Source organism: Podarcis melisellensis (assembly GCF_964234715.1).
Source record: "Podarcis melisellensis genome assembly, chromosome: 2".
Taxonomy (NCBI): domain Eukaryota; kingdom Metazoa; phylum Chordata; class Lepidosauria; order Squamata; family Lacertidae; genus Podarcis; species Podarcis melisellensis.
Genome location: NC_138529.1, coordinates 18,327,058 through 18,341,652, shown reverse-complemented (window position 1 = coordinate 18,341,652; position 14,595 = coordinate 18,327,058). Strand labels below are relative to the sequence as shown.

General features: G+C 46.7%; 2 long non-coding RNA genes across 3 annotated transcripts in view; one reads left to right on the top strand and one right to left on the bottom strand.

The window, feature by feature from the left end:
* Nucleotides 1–14,595, top strand: part of LOC309363074 — a 674,350-nt gene that overhangs the window by 118,355 nt on the left and 541,400 nt on the right. The window lies entirely within an intron of this gene.
* Nucleotides 1–14,595, bottom strand: part of LOC309363028 — a 93,006-nt gene that overhangs the window by 2,722 nt on the left and 75,689 nt on the right. For both annotated transcript variants that reach the window (XR_014165170.1, XR_014165171.1), the window contains one exon: nucleotides 10,725–10,825. This is a non-coding gene — a long non-coding RNA (uncharacterized lncRNA). The remainder of the gene's footprint in view (nucleotides 1–10,724; nucleotides 10,826–14,595) is intronic.

The following is a 14,595-nucleotide window of genomic DNA, read 5'->3' as shown; positions in this document are numbered from 1 at the left end:
TGCGGCTCCACAGGTGTGGCTGCCCAGCTAAGGCTACATTGTGTTTCTGACTTCCCAGTACCACATGCAGCTGCGGTACAGGCACAGGGTTAGAAGCATCTGTTTGGCTGTGCCATTGTGCCAGCATCCCTGCTCCCTTGCCCCTCCCTCCCTTGGCAGCCAGCAGTGGCACACAGCATTGGGAAGCCAAGAGACCAATGCTCCACCCAGCAGCTACCGCTTGTGAAAGTCCAGTCACAAAACACACACAGTTCCTCTATAAGCGGCATACATATTAGACGGTTGAAAATGTCTGCCTTAGTTGTGGTGAACCAATTATCCTGGCACGGTCAGAAAAGGTATTGTGGGAAAGCTGAGAGGGGTTAGGAAAATAATAGCTGTGTTTGGGGAGCCTGTGAACTTTTGCTTGGGGGAGAGGAAACCTACAAAATGCCCGCTAGCACGAGGATAAGGTAAAAGGTAAAGGGACCCCTGACCATTAGGTCCAGTCGTGGTCGACTCTGGGGTTGCGGCGCTCATCTCACTTTATTGGCCGAGGGAGCTCGCGTACAGCTTCCGTGTCATGTGGCCAGCATGACTAAGCCGCTTCTGGCGAACCAGAGCAGCGCACGGAAACCTTCCCGCTGGAGCGGTACCTATTTATCTATTTGCACTTTGATTTGCTTTCGAACTGCTAGGTTGGCAGGAGCTGGGACCGAGCAACAGGAGCCCACCCTGTCGCAGGATTCGAACCGCTGAGCTTCTGATTGGCAAGTCCTAGGCTCTGTGGTTTAACCCATAGCGCCACCCGTGTCCAGCACAAGGATAGATGTGTGTATACTTTTAAGAGCATCCCCCATATCAAGTTTTGGACCAGAGGTGCCGAGTTGCACCCAATATCGGTGCTTCCACATTACAGGTGAGCTAAGAGGTGTGCCATGTGATGTTGGGGGCAATTTAGCAGGGCAACTCTGCTCCTCCTTTAACCACATGGTGCCCCTTCACAATCTGAAGAACTCTTACAAAATAAAGAAAAGCTTTTATATAAAATGTAAAATTTGTTATTAGAGTGGGGAACAAAAGACGAGCTTGTCAAAGCCTCTATGACACAAATCAGTCCCCTGACAAAATACATCTATTTAGTAGGAAGTTGAAAAATGTCCCTGCATTCATTGGGGAAAAAAATCTGGTAACCTTAATTAACAGCATGTTATTCCTCGAAGAAGAACTATCTGAAAATGATTTACAGATAGTATCTAACTCCGAGTAGACTTGCTAAGACGTGTAAGACAGAATCAGATAAGTGTTGGAGATGTAATGAGACTGAGGGTACATTTTATCATATGTGGTGGACCTGTAAAAGGGTAAGAGAGGATTGGAAAATAATTCATAATGAATTGAAAAAAATGTTTAAAAGTACTTTTCCAAAAACAAATAAATGCAGAGTCCTTTTTGTTGGGGATAATTCAGATGGACATTCCCAGGTGTCAGGAAAGGTTATTTATGTATGCCACTACTGCGGCTTGTGTTTTGTTATCCCAAAAATGGAAAATGAGTGAGGTCCCAACCAAAGAAGAAAGGCAACTTAAACTGACAGAATATGCGCAGCTTGAGGACCTAACATATAGAATAAGAGAAGAAGAACATACATTTAAAGAAGACAGGAAAATGTTTATTGAATATATGGAGGCGAATTGTGTGCATTTGAAAATGTAGGCAGCATTAAGATAAATTCAACAGTGTAAATAAGTTTTGACAGGTGTCATAATGGAACACTGAATGGTTTAGTTTATATAAAATATGCAGGGGTTTATGTTAGGCAAAATAAACCATGGAAAGAGAAGAAAGGAGGTCATTGATATTTTGAGGTTGTTTAAATGAATATTCTAAAACGTAAAACAGAAAATTTAATTTAAAAAAGGTCCGTATAGTTAAAGCTATGGTTTTCCCAGTAGTAGTTATGTATGGAAGTGAGAGCTGGACCATAAAGAAGGCTGATCGCCGAAGAATTGATGCTTTTGAATTATGGTGTTGGAGGAGACTCTTGAGAGTCCCATGGACTGCAAGAAGATCAAACCTATCCATTGTTAAGGAAATCAGCCCTGAGTGCTCACTGGAAGGACAGATCCTGAAGCTGAGACTCCAATACTTTGGCCACCTCATGAGAAGAGAAGACTCCCTGGAAAAGACCCCGATGTTGGGAAAGATGGAGGTCACAAGGAGAAGGGGATGACAGAGGACGAGATGGTTGGATAGTGTTCTCGAAGCTACCAGCATGTTTGACTAAACTGTGGGAGGCAGTGGAAGACAGGAGTGCCTGGCGTGCTCTGGTCCATGGGGTCACGAAGAGTCGGACACGACTAAACGACTAAACGATGACGACAATAGAAGGGAAAAAACCACATGGGGCCCCTTCACACAAGCAATGCCAGAAACGGGCAGCCAACTCCTTGCTGTCTGCTGTATCTTCTAGACCCTTTCCCCCTATCTTCTCAGTATGCTCAACTGCCATCAAAATTCTGTGAGTTCACAGGTTCCTGTCAGGCGGGATTTGCCTGTGCATATTCATAAATATCATTTCCTGCATACCAAGGACCTCCCTCAAGCATGTAGAAGAAACTGATTTTATTTCACTTCCAAACTGATAGGTGCTCAACCACCCAAGTTTGAAGGAACTGTGGGTTGTCAGAGCATTGCTAATTAATAGCATTCCATGCATTTTAACTGCAAATATGCCTGTTTTATAACCATTACTTGAGGCACCCAAGCAAACCTTGACTTAATGTCCCTATTAATGTGGAATTCATTAAAATGTTTATAATACTTACAAGTTATTCACAGTTTTGTTCATGGGACGGGAGACACACCATCTGACTGCAGGATATTTCGGGTTGACTTATAAACACCACAAACCCTGAGCAGGCTTTGTAACTCACTTATGGGTCGGGACCCACAGGTTTGGAAATGAAGTCCCATTGCAGTCAAGTGCGAATCCTCTAACATCACTTGACTGTGGACTAAGGGCTATTCTTTTGGTTTTGCCAATCTCAGCTTTAACTTAGGTGAGATTCAGAGGGTGTTGAAACATGCTTGAATATGGCAGAAGGTTGTATGTCAACCTAATTCAGACTGAAAATATATTCTCTCTTTTACAGCGGTACCGCTGGTTACGAACTTAATTCATTCTGGAGGTCCATTCTTAACCTGAAACTGTTCTTAACCTGAGGTACCACTTTAGCAAATGGGGCCTCCCGCTGCTGCCACGCCACTGCTGCACAATTTCTGTTCTCATCCTGGGGCAAAGTTCTTAACTCGAGGTACTACTTCTGGGTTAGCGGAGTCTGTAACCCAAAGTGTTTGTAACCCGAGGTGTTTGTAACCCGAGGTACCACAGTATTTACCTTTGCAAAATCCCAGAGGGCTTGTGCTATGATTCTGAACATTTGAAGCTGGCATCCATGAAAAGTGTGTGTGTGCTCATGTCAAAAGAACAATGGCAAGAAGAGCAATTTCCAAAACTGAATCTCTGCAGAGACTTGAAAGTTGTAAGGTAATGTACGTTTTGTTTTGTTTCTAAAAACCTGCTACTTCTGCAGATGCTTAGACTACATCCTTGACACATGACTCTCTTGTCCAGAACTGTCCCGTGATAGAGAACATTCTTTGTCAGTCAGTGGACTAGAATCAATGGTCTGGGTCAGTGTAAATCTACTTCCTATGTTCTTTAAGGATGTGTGTCAGCATCAACAGGCTTCTCAGAAGTAATCATTAAGAGGCCTCCATAGTTCTATGATTCCATTATGGGAAGTGCTCTCATAACATGAGAATTTGAGTCAGGTATTGTAAAAGGCACACAAAGGCATTGCATACTCTCACTGGAAAGTCCCCAGCCTTGAACTCAAAGCTCACAAAAATTCAAACATCTGAAAGGCTGCATTAACAGTGCTTCTTTATTTGGAATGACACATCATAGCACACTCAACCAAGATGCAGTGGAGCAATGGAGAAATCTCTGAGACAACAATGGGATATCAGCTCCACCCAAGGCATGATGGATAACAGCAACAACCGGGGGAAAGAAAACATAACATTTTACAAGGACAGGAAGAAACACTACAGACCGAATAATTGCCACACACAGGAAGAACAAGGATATAGTTTGAGTTCCTCACTTGTAGTTTTATAAATTATTTAATGTGTCAACACGAATAGAAGTTCTTAATATTGCAGTTATTGTATAAGGGATTATTATTATGACCGGAGTGTAAAAGCAATTAATAAGATTTTGGAATGCAGAAATAAAGCAAATAATCAAGCTATCATCAATTCTAGCACATGGGGAGCCCACCTTATCTAAATTATATAATTCGGAATTTGAACTATTGATATTAACAATTGTATTATAAATTGCTATTGCTATAATGAGGCTATCATTGGATTGCAATGGAAAACTAATAAAAATTATTATTATATATAAAACAAGATATCCCATTGAAAAGAAACACATACATACACACAGAGAAAGATTTTTAACACACCCTTTCCCCATATATACTAATTTCTGTACAATTTTCGGGGTGGAGAACAAAATTCAGAGAAACGTGAATTTCAAAGCATTGTTGCATCTCAGTTCACAAATTCTTTCAGGAAGAGTAAATCAGTAAGGTCGGCATTAGAACGTGAACTGAAGAAAATGGTAGCCCTATTCCAGCATAGTCCCCTGTAAGAATGTAGAATGCCAACTGGGGTATAGGATAGCCAATCAGAATGAGGAAAGAGAAGGAAAGGAAGTGACTTCTCCAAGAATGGGGAATAATATTGTGTTGTCTTGAGCTACATCCCAGAACCTTCAGGCTTGGCACGGGTAAGGGTGGCAGGATGGACAAAACCAAGATGTTGCCCTTGGACACCCAACGGGGCGGACTTTGGTAATCCTTCATAATATGGCGCCCTGTGTAAGACCAAAATTTGGTAACCCCCCCCCCAATGGATCTTCTCAATTATGGATCTTCTCAATTTTATGCCTCTTCAGCTCAGCACCCTGTGTGGGGGAACTGCCCGCACTGTCCTAAATCCGGCATAGCACCCACTTGGTTTTCCGTGCTCTAAAACAACTCTTTCCCCATAATTACTCACCAAGAAGCTAAGAGAATCTGCAACTCAGCTGCTGGTCTCTTTTGATTATTTAAGAAAAGAATCAAGTGTGGGAAGGTGTGAGAGTGGCAGTGAGACAGAAGAACATGCTGAAGGGTTCAGGGCTGCCTGGTTTAATTTCTATGGGAATATGGCCTTATTCACAGACTTTTGGGAGGTTTCTACGGCAGTGTACACGCCATACATTTAAAGCATCCTAGGAGCTGGAGCTTACCCCTTACTGATCTATAGTTCCTAGCAACTTCAAAAATTGTTATTCGCAGGATTCTTGGGGGAAAGTCATGTCCTTTAAACGTGCTTTGTGCTTGTGGTGTGTTAGGTTACAACCCCCCTAACAACCCCTCCATATGGCAGCTGCATTATACTATATGGGATTGCCATATTCCAGAGGGATCTCTCCTCCCACCACTTGATATTTGGGACTTTAGATGTTGGTGTAGAGGTTCTCCACAGGATGGCCATGATCTCAGGTGGGGCAACAGGAAGCTGGTGCATGGAGGGGGGCCTGTTTCAAGTGACTGGTGAAAGTCTGCCTTCAAGGGGCTCTAGGAGGTTTGGGAGCCCCACCACTGTGATGGCCTGGGACTCGGGCTCAGACTTGGAACCAGAGGAGACTCAGTCTGCACTGGATCCTTTGCCTCAAGCATCACCTGAACCTAGTCTGGGGCCTGATCCTGAAGAGTCCAAGTCTGCACAGGTTCCCCTGCAACAAACACCAGCTGAGCCGAGTCAGGGGCCTGGGCCTGCCCTGGCTCCAGATGCGGGGATTAACCTCATTGCCTTCAGCTGGGCCATCGCCTACAGCTGCTCCACTACTGGTTTGGTCAGGGGATGCTGAGGTGGCCCCTGGGTCTAGTGACCCACTGACGTCTCCAGAGCTGCAGAGACTAAGGTCGGAGAGAAGGAGAGACCTGAGTACTCGCAGGAGGAGTGCTTGCCTTCAGGCAAAACAGGGAAGTGAGTTGCCGGGGGGGGGGATCAGGATTGGCCGCTAACCTGACAAAGATAAAAGGCTGTCAGACCCCACCCCAGGTTGCAGGAGCAACATTGCTGTATGCTAGATCCAGTACCTGTCCTTGCCTGGTTTCCTGCCTCGTGTCCTGCCTCGGCCCTGTCAGACTGACTCCCAGCGGAACCTTTGAATTCTGTACCAGTACTGGACTGTGTTTCACGGGTTACCCCCGGGCCCAGCACAGCCACTTCAGGGAATGAACCATAGGGCAGTTGGTTTCATCCTTCCATAGCTGTGTTCTTAGGCTGAAAGAAAATGAATGCCTTCCTTTCTATAAACACCCGCTTGGTTTTGAAAACTGGCAGCAACAATTCTGCTGGGACCGTAGAACAAAAAAAGGAAGTATATTCTGGCCTCAATCATCAGCTAGGCATCCAAGGGTCCTTATCTCCTAGGATGAACATTGCAGCAAGGTGAAGACCAGTCTGTCCCCGTCCATCATAGATAGCTCAGTTGGTGAAAGATGAGACTCTTAATCTCAAGGTTGTGGGTTCGAGCCCCACCTTGGCCAAAAGATTCCTGCATTGCAGGGAGTTGGACGAGATGATCCTCATGGTCCAATTCTACTCTACAACTCTATGATTCTATGATCAGCCAAGGAAGGAGCAGTCACTGCTGCAGAGAACTTGCTCCCCACCACCCACCAGATGGATCACTCAGCTCCAATCACCTGTTGCTTTGGGACAATAGAAGGAAAGGCAAGCACACTCTGGTCCCATTCATCAGCAGGGAGATCCAAGGGCTGAAGAGCTATGAGAGATTTCTCTCTAGGTTCACAGCCTGCTGCAAATCCCCTTGAGACTCATGTGATTGAAGGGTTTAAGTAAATATCAAATAACAAACAATGCAGGAACTTGCTTGCCTGGTAATGCCATGGGACAGCTCCTATTGAATCCCCTGTGGAGATGGAGTTCATGAAACTCACTCTGGTGAGGAAGAGCATGCATTGACAGAGCATCTGCTTTACATGCAAAAGGTCCCAGATTTGAACACCAACCAGCATCTCCAGGTAAGGGCTGGGAATGCCATCTATCGGAAGCCCTGGTGAGTCACTGACAGTCAGTGTAGGCAAAGCCTACCAATAGGCATGCTTGATGTAAGGAAGCTTCCTATATGTCACTCACGCTTCCTCAATCTGCACGTGTAGCAAGAGTGCCCCAAACCCTTAAGCTTCATGCTCAATGGTGCTTTTCCTGCAATGTCTCAGAGTGTCAGGGATAGGCTGGATGAGCAGGAGAGCTGGGAGCTGCCAGCCCAAGATTCCCACAGGGAGGGATCAGACTGGCTGGATTAAGAACACTGGCGGGAGCCTGCCTCCCGAGAGCCCCCCAGAGAGGGCTGTGAAGATGACACCTTAGAGCCCAGAGCCTGGTGGTGGGACACTGAGCAGCAGTCAGTAGATGGGACAACCTGGGAACTGATAGATACAGGAGACATGAGTGATCAAGAGGGGTCAGGAGAAGGAGGGCCTTCAAGAACAGGATTAGCTGAGAAGGGTTTGGATTTGATATCCTGCTTTATCACTACCCGAAGGAGTCTCAAAGCGGCTAACATTCTCCTTTCCCTTCCTCCCCCACAACAAACACTCTGTGGGGTGAGTGGGGCTGAGAGACTTCAAAGAAGTGTGACTGGCCCAAGGTCACCCAGCAGCTGCATGTGGAGGAGCGGGGAATCGAACCCAGTTCCCCAGATTACGAGTCCACCACTCTTAACCACTACACCACACTGGCTCACGTGCACAGATAGTCACAGTTCTGTTGACTCTCCTTGCCCCCTGACTCCACGCTCGAGGAGGGTCCTACACATTGGGAGCCAGTGTGGTGTAGTGGTTAGGAGCGGTAGTCTCGTAATCTGGGGAGCCGGGTTCGCGTCTCCGCTCCTCCACATGCAGCTGCTGGGTGACCTTGGGCCAGTCACACTTTGAAGTCTCTCAGCCCCACTCACCTCACAGAGTGTTTGTTGTGGGGGAGGAAGGGAAAGGAGAATGTTAGCCGCTTTGAGACTCCTGAAGGGGAGTGAAAGGCGGGATATCAAATCCAAACTCTTCTTCTTCCTCTTCTACATTGCTGAGCAATGCACCAGACAGGCCCAGAGAAGAAGCACACCCCCTCGACACTGTCTTCGTCTGCTTGGGAGGGATACAGAGTGAGAGGCTACAGGGGAAGGGCATGCCTGGAATTTAGTTTCAGCAATGCCTTCATTGAATTAAGACAAAGCAAGGACATTGCTGTGTTGTTTTTTTCTGCTGATAAAAAGCTAATTGCATCCTGTGCCTTCTGTGTGTGTGCCTGCCCTGTGGATGACAGTACTTGTTGACAGCTCCTTGACACAGCGGCACCACTTGTTGCCACTTTTCTCTTCACTGAAACTGTCCCCAGAGACTCCTCCACCTCCTCCTTGCCTTTGTCCCCGACTGCTGCTGCTTCTTAAGGACGTAAGGAGAGTCCTTCTGGATCAGGACAAAGACCCACCTAGTCCAGCATCTTGCTCTCACAATGGCCAACTAGATGCCCCTATGCTATGGGAAACCTGCAAGCGGAACCTGGGCTCTTGCAACTTCTGATACCCAGTGCCTCATACTCAGAGACATACAGCCGCCTGCCTTTCTCTGCTGACAAACCCGCTGCAGCTTCCTTCTCTTGCTCTGTGTGCTGCAATCATTAGAGTGTCAGGCTAGGGCCTTGGAGACTCTAGTAAAAATCCCAACTCAGTCTTGAGGCTCTCTGGGTGGCATCTCTCAGCCTTACCTACCTAGGAGGGTTGTTGGGAGTAAATAATTGAGAGCCCTGATAGAACCACATAACAATAAGCAAACACAGATAGCTCGGTTGGTTAGAGCATGGTGCTGATAATGTCAAGGCGGCAGGCAGTGGCAGAGCTACATGCTCCAGCACTGGGGGATGGAGAACAGGCGGGTGTGGGGCTGGTGCACATCCCAGGGGCATGGTGCGCCACCTGCAGGGGTGTGATATGGGTCCTGGGGGTGTGGCGCCCATCACAGGCAAGAGGGCAGCCACAATGACACCCCACTGGGATTGTGCTGCCGGGGGCGGTGCGCTCCCCCCGCACTCCTCTTCCTCTGCCAGTGGTTGCAGGTTCGACCATCATCTGGGACAGCTGCATATTCCAGCATTGCAGGAGGTCGGACCAGATGATGCTCAGGTTCCCCTCTAACTCTACTGTTCTATGATTCTATACACAGAAGAACATTCCACTTCCAGCTACAGTGGATGCTTGGGTTGCAAACGTGTTCTGTGCGGGATGCACACTCACAACCCGCAGCATTCACAACCCATGTCTGCACGTCTGCACACATGCGGGTTGCGATTTGGTGCTTCTGCGCATGTGCAAAGCGCGATTTAGCGCTTCTGCGCATGCATGACTGCCAAAACCCAGAAGTAACCCATTTTGGTACTTCCGGGTTTCGGTGGTCCGCAATCCGAAAAAACACAACCTGAAGCGGCTGTAACCCAAGGTATGACTGTACTCCTGAACCATCCAGGACTCTCAGGTGGCTTCACCAGCCACACCTGTGCCATGGCTCCCCATGTTCTGTGTAACATGCACCACAGCTGCTTGCTGGAGCTGAAACCTGGAGGGAATTCTTTGCAAAAGCTGGCCGTAGCTAACGCTAGGTGGTGCAGCAAGTCCGTACACCGGAGGACTCTCATCTCCGGGGACCTCGGATAACAGCCAGCTTGGGTCACAGCGTAAATGAGGTGATGTGGGCACAGCCCCCTAGCCGCTCCTCATGCCCGTTCCATTGCTTCATGGTCCTCAGTGCCGTTTATCCAAGCCGCTCAAGTGATCAAATCGCGGGGGCATCTGCAGAACGCAGCAGGAGGGCATGCATTCCGGTTGCTCGTATGCTAATTGCATTTAGCTGCTTGGCTCTCTTGGTGCCTTTCCCCTTTTGTCAAGAATTAATGTCACGGTGGCAATAAAGGGGCGATAATGAGTGTAAATAATCCAGTAACTTGCCGACCGCACAAACCTTACACTTCCAGGAAGGGGAGGGGAGGAGAAACAGCCCACACTGCATTCTGCACTTCCCAACATTATTACTGTACTTGCGCACATATCTGTAATTCTCCGGATACTCATACATGTCATTAATCATAAAGCATGCGCCTGGGACATCAGTCAGCCCCACATAGCATTGCATGTCAACAGCAATGTGCTTCTTCGTGTAGATTTATTATACAAGGGTGCATTTGCAGGAGGTGTAAGCTTAAACCCTAACCTTTGACACCCCTCTGTCTTCCACACAATGAATGTCGGAGGCAGTTTTCTAATTCAAGATTGAGGAGGGGAATTCCTAAATGTCATGCCTGTCCCAATTGACATAGGTTTGTAGCGGTCCTATATATACATACGCCTACAGTTCCACGGTACAACTTAAGTGGGCACACGGGACAGCGAGCTTCTTAGCGTGGTTCCCGGAGAGCTGCATGCACAACAGGTAGGAAAACATCGCGGCAACATTTCTACAAGGTCCATCTATCTGCCAGCTGTTTTCTCCCCTCCCCCTCCCCATAAGCTATAAGATGTGCATGTTAGAGAATTAAATTTCACTCACCAGTTGAGGAGGAGGAGGCTGAAGAGAAGCAAGTTCGTGCCAATTGTCCACTAATTTCATTCAATACATTGGTTTCTTTTGAGTGTTGCTGTGTGCTGAAGCTTCCAGGCAGAAAGAGAGGGAGAGAGAGAAAGAAAGAGAGTGAACCTCTTCCCTATACTGAGCGAATGATTAATATATAAATATATATATACATTCACCATCAGCAGGGGCTGAAGTTGAACATCAGTACTGTAAAAAGCTTTATGCAAAACGTAAAAGCACGCAAAAGAACAGAGAGGAGGGCTAGCAGCAAAATGAGGCAATATCCAAATAAACAGAATTGAAGTCTTTAACACTTTCTGCCCTCTTGGCACTGTAGCTAATATACCCGCTTTTCAGAGTCTTGTTTTGTGTTGTCAAGGAAGCCTCTGGCTATATGATGCGATCTGCTGTTATCCTGTTGTGTCTCTCGGAACTGATCAGACCAGCGAGGAAGGAGAGAGAGAGAGAAATTGCCCAGAGTAAACAAAAACCAGAATGGTAAGCAACTGTCACTCTGGCTGATCAAACAGGTACTAATAGAGCAGCCATTTAAACAACGACCACAATTAGTTTTATGTGGAATCCCTAAGAGGGTAAGAACTCTGAGCCCATCACTTGGTCCAGCAGCTTATGGTCACATCTAATGAAGTGGTCTCTCATTTGCCCCACTTCCGGGTCCACTGCCTGGAATTGCAGCAACAAAGCAACAGCTACATCCATAGCTCTGGGACACCTGCAAGATAATGGGAAAGAATCCCAGCCAGCACTGAACAGGTTAGCACCCCAAAAGGTTATGAAATATGCCCACACGCAAACCAAAACATTGCAGCTCCAATTAAGCTGTAGCAAATCCTAGCACACATCTTTTGCAGTGCCTTGAACTATGTGATAAAAAAGGCATTCGTAAAATGTGCAATTTGAAAGAGGCTTGTGGTGTTGTGGTGTGTTGTTGTTGCTTTTTTAATGGACTCTCCTAGGTTTTCAAAAGTACCGTACGCTAAAAATACAGCTATGTGTTTTATCTAAGATAAAAATGACTGAACACCATACTATACAGTCCTGGTTCGTTTCAGCCAACCGTAAGAGTCCTGTTAAGCACCTAGCAACAGAATAAAATTAAGAGAGCCTTTAGGACGTTCATTGCAGATCCTGCCATTTTCAATCATCTGCAACATTGTTTTATAATGCTCCTGTGTATTTTCTGGGAGTTCGGTTATGCAAGGCAACCAATGGTCTCATCCGCTATGTGGAATCATTTAGAGAAGTGCTGAGATCCTACGAATTGCTGAGCAACCCCTTTCTCTTTAGTTTTCAGCATCTTCTGGAACGCCTACGGGCAAACACTTAATATTACTTAATGGGGGCTAAGCATTCCTTAATCCACATCATTAACCATCATGTCAAATGCCCAATTCAAGGTGTTTAAAGAGGGAGAAAGAGGAGCTTTAAGGAACACTGATGACTATATTGGAGATCTGCAGTGTGAGCATGGAATCCAGGTGGTGGCAGCTTACGCCAGACTAATTCATGCAACATTTAAGTAGGCAGCCTTGCATATAGGCAGAGCTGGTGATGATAATGCAGTCTGTCATTATGCAGGCTGGTTTGACAGGACAAGTAGGCACTTCAGAATCTCTGGACTGTGGCTGTATGAAATCTGGATGCTTTGGGTAACAGGAAACGCTACCCATGACGGCTGCAATTCTAACCCTGAATACCCTGGAATAAGTCCCCTGAAATTCAGTAGGACCAACTTCTGAGAAGGCAATGATTACTGCAATGTGTTATTCGTAGGGCTGCCTCTGAAGATGGTTCAGAAACTTCAGCTGGTGCAGAATTCAGTGGCCAGGTTGCTCACCGGGACAAGACAGTTTGAGCATATTACACCAATCCTGGTCTGACTGCACTGGCTATCAGTGAGTTTCCGGGCCCAATTCAAAGTGCTGGTTTTGACCTATAAAGCCTTAAAGGGCTCAGGACCGCAATACCTCAAGGACTGCCTCTTTCCATATGAACCTACCCAGACCCAGAGACCATCTTCTGAGGCCCTTCTTTGTGTGCCGCCTCCTCAAGAGGTTCGGAGAGTGGCAACATGAGAACGGGGCCTTCTCTGCAGTGGCTCCCTGTTTGTGGAAGGTCTCCCTAGGGAAGTTCCCCTGGCACCTTCATAATACACCTTTAAGCACCAGGCAAAAACATTCCTTTTTAACCAGGCATTTGATTGATCTGATTTACATCCTATGCCCTTTTAGAATGTGGTTTTTTTGGGGAGGGTATTGGGTTGCTAGGGACGCGGGTGACGCTGTGGGTTAAAGCCTCAGCGCCTAGGGCTTGCCGATAGAAAGGTCGTGGTTCGAATCCCCACGGCGGGGTGCGCTCCCGTTGCTCGGTCCCAGCGCCTGCCAACCTAGCAGTTCGAAAGCACCCCCAGGTGCAAGTAGATAAATAGGGACCGCTTACTGGCGGGAAGGTAAACGGCGTTTCCGTGTGCTGCACTGGCTCACCAGATGCAGCTTTGTCATGCTGGCCACGTGACCCAGAAGTGTCTGCGGACAGCGCTGGCCCCTGGCCTCTTAAGTAAGATGGGCGCACAACCCCAGAGTCTGTCAAGACTGGCCCGTACGGGCAGGGGTACCTTTACCTTTACCTTTATTGGGTTGTTGTTTTTACTTTTATTAGGTATTGTATGGTTTTATATCTTAATTTTATTATGTGAACTGTCCTGAAACACCTGGGTATAGGGCTCTATATAAATTCAATCAATCAATCAATCAATCAATCAATCAATCAATCAAGGCATGGTCAGCCTTGTACCATAAATCTCTTCCACCTCTCTTGCCTGCCTTCTCTATCAATCATCCAACTCTGCCCGACTCCCATAACCTGAAAGTTTCTACACAACCCACCACCCAAGTTCTAGATTTATTTATCCCCCAAGAGTTAAATTATTCAGGAATAACTTATTCATGGCCATTTATCTGCTGCCTCTTATCAGTGTCCAGACATCCTGCTTCAAACATTGCCCTGGTGATATAGTTGTCCCCAAGGTACCTGAGAAGCTGTTTATGTTAGAGGTTCCCTGGGAGAGGAGACATGAGTGAGAGGCAATTGCCTTGTATAGTAGTACCTCGGGTTACATACGCTTCAGGTTACATACACTTCAGGTTACACACTCCACTAACCCATAAATAGTGCTTCAGGTTAAGACTTTGCTTCAGGATAAGAACAGAAATCATGCTCTGGCAGCGCGACAGCTGCGGGAGGCCCCATTAGCTAAATTGGTGCTTCAGGTTAAGAACAGTTTCAGGTTAAGAATGGACCTCCGGAACGAATTAAGTACTTAACCCGAGGTACCACTGTATAACTCTATCTAGGGTCATGCACATGAGATATGGCTGAACAACCAGCTTCTTCCGAGTTTCAGAAGGAAGCAAACAAACAACCCCCGAGTCTTTTCCCAAAAGTGATCTCCTTGTGTGAGTTGTGTAACTGAGCATAGTATCAATGGCTCTGTTTCTGTGAAAATAAAATCGGTCGCATTTAATGGAAGCAGATGTGTGATCTTGCATGAATGAGTTGGAGGCACCCACTTATTCTGGTAATTTAGCATGTTTTTGCTCTATAAGACTCACTTTTTCCCTCCTAAAAAGTAAGGGGAAATGTGTGTGCGTCTTATGGAGCGAATGCAGGCTGCGCAGCTATCCCAGAAGCCAGAACAGCAAGAGGGATTGCTGCTTTCACTGCGATCCCTCTTGCTGTTCTGGCTTCTGTAATTCAGAATTTTCCCCCCCTGTTTTCCTCCTCCAAAAACTAGGTGCGTCTTGTGGTCTGGTGCGTCTTATAGAGC